This window comes from Salmo trutta, unplaced genomic scaffold (genome assembly GCF_901001165.1).
Source record: "Salmo trutta unplaced genomic scaffold, fSalTru1.1, whole genome shotgun sequence".
In the NCBI taxonomy this organism is placed as follows: domain Eukaryota; kingdom Metazoa; phylum Chordata; class Actinopteri; order Salmoniformes; family Salmonidae; genus Salmo; species Salmo trutta.
Window position 1 is genome coordinate 675,402 of NW_021822308.1, and position 9,613 is coordinate 685,014.

A 9,613-nucleotide genomic window follows, 5' to 3' on the forward strand; every position below is an offset into this window, starting at 1 on the left:
ACATGTTGGGTTCTAGTCCACCTGAACATGTTGGGTTCTAGTTCACCTGAACATGTTGGGTTCTAGTTCAGCTGAACATGTTGGGTTATGTGCTATAGGATGAATAATGTCTGACTGTTTTACCTCCAACACCACCAACTATACTGAAATACTCCTCCACCTCTCCCACCCACCCAACCACACACACTCTACAAACAACATTCATTTATACAGTAGACAGAGTATACAGCTCCTGTTGAACACAATGTAACCATTCACTGACCCACCTCTCTCTCTCTCTCAAGGCTATGCTCACTGAGTCTGTACATAGTCAGAGCTTTCCATACGTTTGGGTAAGTCACAGTGGTCAGGTATTCTGCCACTGTGTACTCTCTGTTTAGGGCCAAATAGCATTCCAGTTTGCTCAGATTTTTCTTTCCAATGTGTCAAATAATTATCGTTTGGTTTTCTCATGATTTGTTTGGGTCTACTTGTGTTGCTGTCCTGGGGCTATGGGGGCTGTTTGTGAACAGAGCTCCAGGACCAGCTTGCTTAGGGGACTCTTCTCCAGGTTCATCTCTCTGTAGGTGATGGCTTTGTTATGGAAGGTTTGGGAATCACTTCATTTTAGGTGGTTGTAGAATTGACTGGCTCTTTTCTGGATTTTGATCATTAGCGGGTATCGGTCTAATTCTGCTCTGCATTATTTGATGTTTTATGCTGTACACAGAGGATTTTATAAAGTCGTATGTTTTTCCCCCCAAACACCACTTTCCATCAATTTGTATAGCAGACCCTCATGCCAAATTGAGTCAAAGGCTTTTTTGAAAACAACAAAACATGATAAGACTTTCCCTTTGTTTTGTTTGTCAATTAGGGTGTGAAGGGTGAATAGGTAGATTTTCCCAAGGTTGTCGTTGAAGCATATCCCACAGTAGTTATTGGGGTCAAATTTGTATCCACTTTTGTGGATTGTGGTGATCAGTACTTGGTTCCAAATATTGGGGAAGATGCCAGAGCATCTCTCTCTCTCTCTCTCTCTCACACACACACTTACTTAAGGCCCGTCAGACTAGGTTCTTACTGCTCCTAGCAGAACTCTCAGACCAGGTTCTTACTGCTCCTATCAGAACTCTCAGACCAGGTTCTTACTGCTCCTATCAGAACTCTCAGACCAGGCTCTTACTGCTCCTAGCAGAACTCTCAGACCAGGTTCTTACTGCTCCTATCAGAACTCTCAGACCAGGTTCTTACTGCTCCTATCAGAACTCTCAGACCAGGTTCTTACTGCTCCTATCAGAACTCTCAGACCAGGTTCTTACTGCTCCTATCAGAACTCTCAGACCAGGTTCTTACTGCTCCTATCAGAACTCTCAGACCAGGTTCTTACTGCTCCTAGCAGAACTCTCAGACCAGGTTCTTACTGCTCCTAGCAGAACTCTCAGACCAGGTTCTTACTGCTCCTAGCAGAACTCTCAGACCAGGTTCTTACTGCTCCTAGCAGAACTCTCAGACCAGGTTCTTACTGCTCCTAGCAGAACTCTCAGACCAGGTTCTTACTGCTCCTAGCAGAACTCTCAGACCAGGTTCTTACTGCTCCTAGCAGAACTCTCAGACCAGGTTCTTACTGCTCCTAGCAGAACTGTCAGACCAGGTTCTTACTGCTCCTAGCAGAACTGTCAGACCAGGTTCTTACTGCTCCTAGCAGAACTCTCAGACCAGGTTCTTACTGCTCCTAGCAGAACTCTCAGACCAGGTTCTTACTGCTCCTAGCAGAACTGTCAGACCAGGTTCTTACTGCTCCTAGCAGAACTGTCAGACCAGGTTCTTACTGCTCCTAGCAGAACTGTCAGACCAGGTTCTTACTGCTCCTAGCAGAACTCTCAGACCAGGTTCTTACTGCTCCTAGCAGAACTGTCAGACCAGGTTCTTACTGCTCCTAGCAGAACTCTCAGACCAGGTTCTTACTGCTCCTAGCAGAACTCTCAGACCAGGTTCTTACTAATCCTAGCAGAACTGTCAGACCAGGTTCTTACTGCTCCTAGCAGAACTCTCAGACCAGGTTCTTACTGCTCCTAGCAGAACTCTCAGACCAGGTTCTTACTGCTCCTAGCAGAACTCTCAGACCAGGTTCTTACTGCTCCTAGCAGAACTCTCAGACCAGGTTCTTACTGCTCCTAGCAGAACTCTCAGACCAGGTTCTTACTGCTCCTAGCAGAACTCTCAGACCAGGTTCTTACTGCTCCTAGCAGTACTCTCAGACCAGGTTCTTACTGCTCCTAGCAGAACTCTCAGACCAGGTTCTTACTGCTCCTAGCAGAACTCTCAGACCAGGTTCTTACTGCTCCTAGCAGAACTGTCAGACCAGGTTCTTACTGCTCCTAGCAGAACTGTCAGACCAGGTTCTTACTGCTCCTAGCAGAACTCTCAGACCAGGTTCTTACTGCTCCTAGCAGAACTCTCAGACCAGGTTCTTACTGCTCCTAGCAGAACTCTCAGACCAGGTTCTTACTGCTCCTAGCAGAACTGTCAGACCAGGTTCTTACTGCTCCTAGCAGAACTCTCAGACCAGGTTCTTACTGCTCCTAGCAGAACTCTCAGACCAGGTTCTTACCGCTCCTAGCAGAACTCTCAGACCAGGTTCTTACTGCTCCTAGCAGAACTCGGCTAAGCGAAAGTGAATGTCTGTGCTTGCATACTCCTTCAAAAGACCTTCGCTTAAATAACGAGAACAAAAAAAGCAGCAATATTACTGTTTGTCCCTCTTGAGACAGCATAGCCAGTAACACTTTCTTAAAATAGTCTGAATTAATCTAAGATAAATCAAGAAATATGTAATTCATTTAGATATTTTTTTGCAAGGTCTTAGTCGCGTATTTTTACATCTAAAATTGGTGCAGTAATTCTCAAGTGAAAAAACTTGCATGAAAACTAGTCGTCTCTTGTTGAATAACAACAAACACTTAATTGAAGAATCATGTCCATAGTTCCCAATCCTACTAGGAGTAGTACTCTTGACCAATAACGGACGAAGGGGCATAGACTTCGGCTACTGAACCTCAACTTGCCTCAATACAACATTCTGTGTGTGTGAACAGTCCCAAAAAAACCTGCCTGAAGATCAAAACTTAACAAAACGTTGTCCCTGTAGCTCAGTTGGTAGAGCATGGTGTTTGCAACGCCAGGGTAGTGGGTTCGATTCCCACGGGGGCCAGTACGGAGAAAAAAAAGTGGACCCAGTCTCTACAGTGGACCCAGTCTCCACAGTGGACCCAGTCTCCACAGTGGACCCAGTCTCTACAGTGGACCCAGTCTCTATAGTCCCAGTGGACCCCGCCTCTATAGTCCCAGTCTCCACAGTAGACCCAGCCCCTATAGTCCTAGTCTCTACAGTGGACCCAGTCTCCACAGTGGACCCAACCTCTATAGACCCAGTCCCACAGTAGACCCAGCCTCCCAGGCTCTACAGTAGACCCAGCCTCTATAGTCCCTGGCTCCACAGTAGACCCAGTAGACCCAGTCTCTATAGTCCCAGTCTCCACAGTAGACCCAGCCTCTGTAGTCCCAGTCTCCACAGTGGACCCAGTAGACCCAGCCTCTATAGTCCCAGTCTCCACAGTAGACCCAGCCTCTGTAGTCCCAGTCTCCACAGTAGACCCAGTAGACCCAGCCTCTATAGTCCCAGTCTCCACAGTAGACCCAGCCTCTATAGTCCCAGTCTCCACAGTAGACCCTGCCTCTATAGTCCCAGTAGACCCAGCCTCCACAGTAGATCCAGCTTCTATAGTCCCAGTCTCCACAGTAGACCCAGCCTTTATAGTCCTAGTAGACCCAGTCTCCACAGTGGTCCCAGTCTCTACAGTAGACCCAGCCTCTACAGTAGACCCAGCCTCTATATTCCTCTATCTGTTCATAAATAACTTTTTCCAGCACTTTAGACAGCACACTCAAAATAGGTCCAGGTTTATAGTTGCACTTGTCCTGCCCTTCTTGTGGATAGGGGATCACTCCAGCATGTTTCATATCCGTGGAAACTATACCCTGCTCAATAGAGATGTTGATTAAATGGGTGAAATAGAGAACAATAAGTTCAGCACAATCTCTTTATAACCTGGCAGGGATATTGTTGAGGTCTATAGCTTTATAGCAGGTTAAAACCTGGCAGGGATATTGTTGAGGTCTATAGCTTTATAGCAGTTTAGTTCAGACAGTCTCTTGACACCTTCAGCCTGAGACACTGCTGTAGGAAAAGGCATCCGCTTGTATATCCATCTTGGAGTAATAACCTAGGACCCTCCCCTCCAGTACATCCATCTTGGAGTAATAACCTAGGACCCTCCCCTCCAGTACATCCATCTTGGAGTAATAACCTAGGACCCTCCCCTCCAGTACATCCATCTTGGAGTAATAACCTAGGACCTGACCCTCCAGGACATCCATCTTGGAGTAATAACCTAGGACCTGACCCTCCAGTACATCCATCTTGGAGTAATAACCTAGGACCTGACCCTCCAGTACATCCATCTTGGAGTAATAACCTAGGACCCGACCCTCCAGTACATCCATCTTGGAGTAATAACCTAGGACCCGACCCTCCAGTACATCCATCTTGGAGTAATAACCTAGGACCCGACCCTCCAGTACATCCATCTTGGAGTAATAACCTAGGACCTGACCCTCCAGTACATCCATCTTGGAGTAATAACCTAGGACCCGACCCTCCAGTACATCCATCTTGGAGTAATAACCTAGGACCTGACCCTCCAGTACATCCATCTTGGAGAAATAACCTAGGACCCGACCCTCCAGTACATCCATCTTGGAGTAATAACCTAGGACCCTCCCCTCCAGTACATCCATCTTGGAGTAATAACCTAGGACCCGACCCTCCAGTACATCCATCTTGGAGTAATAACCTAGGACCCGACCCTCCAGTACATCCATCTTGGAGTAATAACCTAGGACCCGACCCTCCAGTACATCCATCTTGGAGTAATAACCTAGGACCCTCCCCTCCAGTACATCCATCTTGGAGTAATAACCTAGGACCCTCCCCTCCAGTACATCCATCTTGGAGTAATAACCTAGGACCCGACCCTCCAGTACATCCATCTTGGAGTAATAACCTAGGACCCTCCCCTCCAGTACATCCATCTTGGAGTAATAACCTAGGACCCGACCCTCCAGTACATCCATCTTGGAGTAATAACCTAGGACCCGACCCTCCAGTACATCCTTAGGGTTCTGTGTCTAGTGAAAGCATCTTCCTCTTTGGTTCTGTTATAGTCTTAATTTAATGGCCTCAAGGATTTCCTGATTCATCCAATGTTCAGTTCTTTGTTTAATTCTTATGGTTTTCCATGGAGCCACTATATCCACAATGTTTAAGAAACAGTTGTTGAAACAGTCCCATGATTATCAAAGTCTCAACCAAATATTACCCACATGTCCACTTTGAAATGATGTGGTGAGCCCAGTGGATCTCTCTCTCTCTCTCTCTCTCTAGCACAAACACAATCACCCTCTCTTTAGGCAACCTCTCTCTCTCTCTCTACCACAAAGACAATCACTCTCTCTTTCCCCTCTCTCTCTCTAGCACAAACACCATCACCCTCTCTTTAGGCAACCTCTCTCTCTCTAGCACAAAGACAATCACTCTCTCTTTCCCCTCTCTCTCTCTCTCTCTCTAGCACAAACACCATCACCCTCTCTTTAGGCAACCTCTCTCTAGCACAAAGACAATCACTCTCTCTTTCCCCTCTCTCTCTCTCTCTTTCTCCTTCCTTCCACTGCGGTTTCCTGCAATCATCCTGGGCCTGTCCTGCCAAGACATAGCCAGTAACTCCCGCTTCGAACTGTACACGTATTCTCTTTTCTCTCTCTCCTCTTAACGTCTATGTTGAGATCACTGTGTATTCCCCATTTCCCCATTCCCCACTGACACATTTTATAAATCCCGATTCATCTCAAATAACGGCCACACAGCAGGGAATAACGGTTTAATGACATCGGTTAACTAACTACCTACCAGCTGTTTTAGTCGATTTGTTACCGGAAAGAAGAGAGAGGAAGCCACTCCGCTGAAAGTACAAACTGTTCTATTCACAATAACATCCGGCCGGTTTTAAATGTTTATATTTTAATTTTTCTTAAGTAACGTTTTTTTCGTTTACCTCTTTGTTCGCTTCCATGGTCGCGCGCTGGCTAGCTGGCCCCTCGACGTAGTGCAGGGTGTCAAGTCTGGTCGGTAGATGAGCGAGAGAGAGCAGCACATAGTAGAGCACACAAAGCAACGGGACGGGACCCGAGAACAGAGCACTGGAAAGACAATCGCGAGACTTCTTGTGATCTCGTCTATCACCTCGGCAGTCCATAGATTGTAGAACCGGGAAGGTAGCTGCAGCTCAACATGGGTATTTATTTTATTTATTATATTTTATTTAACATTTATTTCAACTAGGCAAATCAGTTTAGAACAAATTATTATTTACAATGACGGACAAACCCAAACCCGGACGAGGCTGGGCCAATTGTACGCTGCACTATAGGACTCCCAATCACAGCCGGTTATGATACAGCCTGGAATCAAACCAGGGTCTGTAGTGACGCCTCTAGCACTGAGACGCAGTGCCTTTAGACCGCTGCGCCATTCTGGAGCCCTTGGTCATGGCTAGAAGGGACCCAGTTTTGTAAAATTAACGTCAGATTGTACTTTTTGAAGCAGGTTAACAGAACTAGGTTAAGGTTAGGAAATGGGTTAGGGTTAGCAAAAATGCAAAAAATCTACTTTCGACATTAATCTGACGAAAGCTGGATCCCATCTAGCCATACCCTCCTTATGGCGACCGGAGTGTGGGCGAATGAATGTGTCGAAAGGAAAGTGGTGGGCGTGTGGAAAGGAGAGGGTGTGACAAAAGCTTTGCTATAGGTTACATGGTTTTGTTTGAGCGATGTTTTTTTTCTTCCGTTTCCTACCACGTGGAATATTGCCTCAGAAATATAACACTCTTACGAGAACTTGTGAATTCAATATAGACTTTAATACAGAGTAGGAAAGCCGAGCCCTTCCATGGAAGGACCCTATTATACACGCAACAGAGCCGAGCCCTTCCATGAAAAAGACTAAATTCTCATATTACAGAGTCCTGCCTTTATAGGATTCTGTCTTTGCATAACGTATAGAGTCCCCTACCTCTATATGAAAAATAGCTTCCCTTGACCTTTCTCCATTATTATCTATCCATATCAGTTGTTGCTTGTTAACGCCCACATCTGACAGCTGTATAGGTTATAATGGTAGCGGGGCCCTGGTCCTATATGTTCCATTCCTTATATAGCCATTCTGTCTCAGCTCTTCGAAGCGCACAGCCTAAATGCTGCTAATAATGGAAATGGAATCAGAGTCGTGAGTTTTGCTCCCACACTACCATACATTCAAATCAAATCAAATCAAATGTATTTATATAGCCCTTCTTACATCAGCTGATATCTCAAAGTGCTGTATATCATTGAGCTTCCATACCACGAGAGTTTGGACTTATGTTTTGAAGCCAGAGGATGAGTGTGGATCTTATTTCACTGTTAGTTTCACACAAATGATTGTAAATGTGCAGTTATACAACTGATTGTTTATTTTTTATTAGAAGTACTGGTGATGGTTACTGTCAGACTGGTCTCATAGACTAGATGTAACATAGTAAACGAAAATCCAGGATAGATTGATATGGTAACATAGTAAACGTAAATCCAGGATAGATTGATATGGTAACATAATAAACGTAAATCCAGGATAGATTGATATGGTAACATAGTAAACGTAAATCCAGGATAGATTGATATGGTAACATAATAAACGTAAATCCAGGATAGATTGATATGGTAACATACTAAACGTAAATCCAGGATAGATTGATAGGGTAACATAGTAAACGTAAATCCAGGATATATTGATATGGTAACATACTAAACGTAAATCCAGGATAGATTGATATGGTAACATAGTAAACGTAAATCCAGGATAGATTGATATGGTAACATAGTAAACGTAAATCCAGGATAGATTGATATGGTAACATAGTAAATGTAAATCCAGGATAGATTGATATGGTAACATAGTAAACGTAAATCCAGGATAGATTGATATGGTAACATAGTAAACGTAAATCCAGGATAGATTGATATGGTAACATAGTAAACGTAAATCCAGGATAGATTGATATGGTAACATAGTAAACGTAAATCCAGGATAGATTGATATGGTAACATAGTAAACGTAAATCCAGGATAGATTGATATGGTAACATAGTAAACGTAAATTCAGGATAGATTGATATGGTAACATAGTAAACGTAAATCCAGGATAGATTGATATGGTAACATAGTAAACGTAAATCCAGGATAGATTGATATGGTAACATAGTAAACGTAAATCCAGGATAGATTGATATGGTAACATACTAAACGTAAATCCAGGATAGATTGATATGGTAACATAGTAAACGTAAATCCAGGATAGATTGATATGGTAACATACTAAACGTAAATCCAGGATAGATTGATATGGTAACATAGTAAACGTAAATCCAGAATAGATTGATATGGTAACATAGTAAACGTAAATCCAGGATAGATTGATATGGTAACATACTAAACGTAAATCCAGGATAGATTGATATGGTAACATAGTAAACGTAAATCCAGGATAGATTGATATGGTAACATAGTAAACGTAAATCCAGGATAGATTGATATGGTAACATAGTAAATGTAAATCCAGAATAGATTGATATGGTAAGTATGATATGGTTAGATAAAACAGACGGTTACTTAAGGCAAAAACGAAAGGAGGGTGGTTGGTCGGGTATATAATGTGAACGTCTAGCAACCAAAAGGTTGCATGTCCAAATCTCATCATGGACAACTTTAGCATTTTAGCTAATCAGAAACTTTGCAGCTACTTACTACTTATTATCTACTTTGTAACTATTTAGCATGTTAGCTAACCCTTCCTCTAACCCTTTAACCTAACTTCTAACCAACCTTAACCCTAACCTAACTAACGTTTAGCCACCTAGATAACATTAGTGTTAGCCACGTGCTAACATTAGCCACAAGAAATTTGGAATTTGTAACATATAAATTATGATGGAAATCCACAAATGAATATATACCATACTAAACGTAACATATCATATTAAATGGAGTGTCTCGGACTGTGACTGTCACCCTGATACTACATTTAACAAAAATATAAATGCAACGTGCAACGATTTTACTGAGTTACAGTTCATATAAGGAAATCAGTCCATTGAAATAAATGCATTAGGCCCTAATCTATGGATTTCACATGACAGGGAATACAGATATGCATCTGTTGGTCTCAGATACCTTAATAAAAGGTAGGGGCGTGGATCAGAAAACCAGCCCGTATCTGGTGTGACCACCATTTGCTTCATGCATTGTGACACTAAACAGAAGACCCCTTTGTTATGGGTGTAAGATGGCACAGTGATGCCATCTGTTGGTAAATGTTAATTACTGCAACTCCAGTGTTTTACCGGTGTGCTTGAAATACCCGGATGTATTGCAATATACTGAACAAGACTGGTTACTCGCATCCATGCCTCTGTCTCGT

The 9,613-nt window shown here is 43.4% G+C and overlaps 1 protein-coding gene and 1 non-coding gene across 2 annotated transcripts in view; one reads left to right on the plus strand and one right to left on the minus strand.

The window, feature by feature from the left end:
* Positions 1–6,306, minus strand: part of LOC115181666 (carbohydrate sulfotransferase 12-like) — an 18,919-nt gene extending 12,613 nt beyond the window's left edge. Inside the window, exon 1 of the mRNA XM_029743493.1 lies at positions 6,153–6,306. The gene's annotated coding sequence lies outside the window, so the exon portion shown is untranslated. The remainder of the gene's footprint in view (positions 1–6,152) is intronic.
* On the plus strand, positions 3,121–3,193 carry trnaa-ugc (transfer RNA alanine (anticodon UGC)). Its single transcript has one exon. It is a non-coding gene; the product is annotated as a tRNA-Ala (tRNA).
* Positions 6,307–9,613: the final 3,307 nt, after the last annotated feature.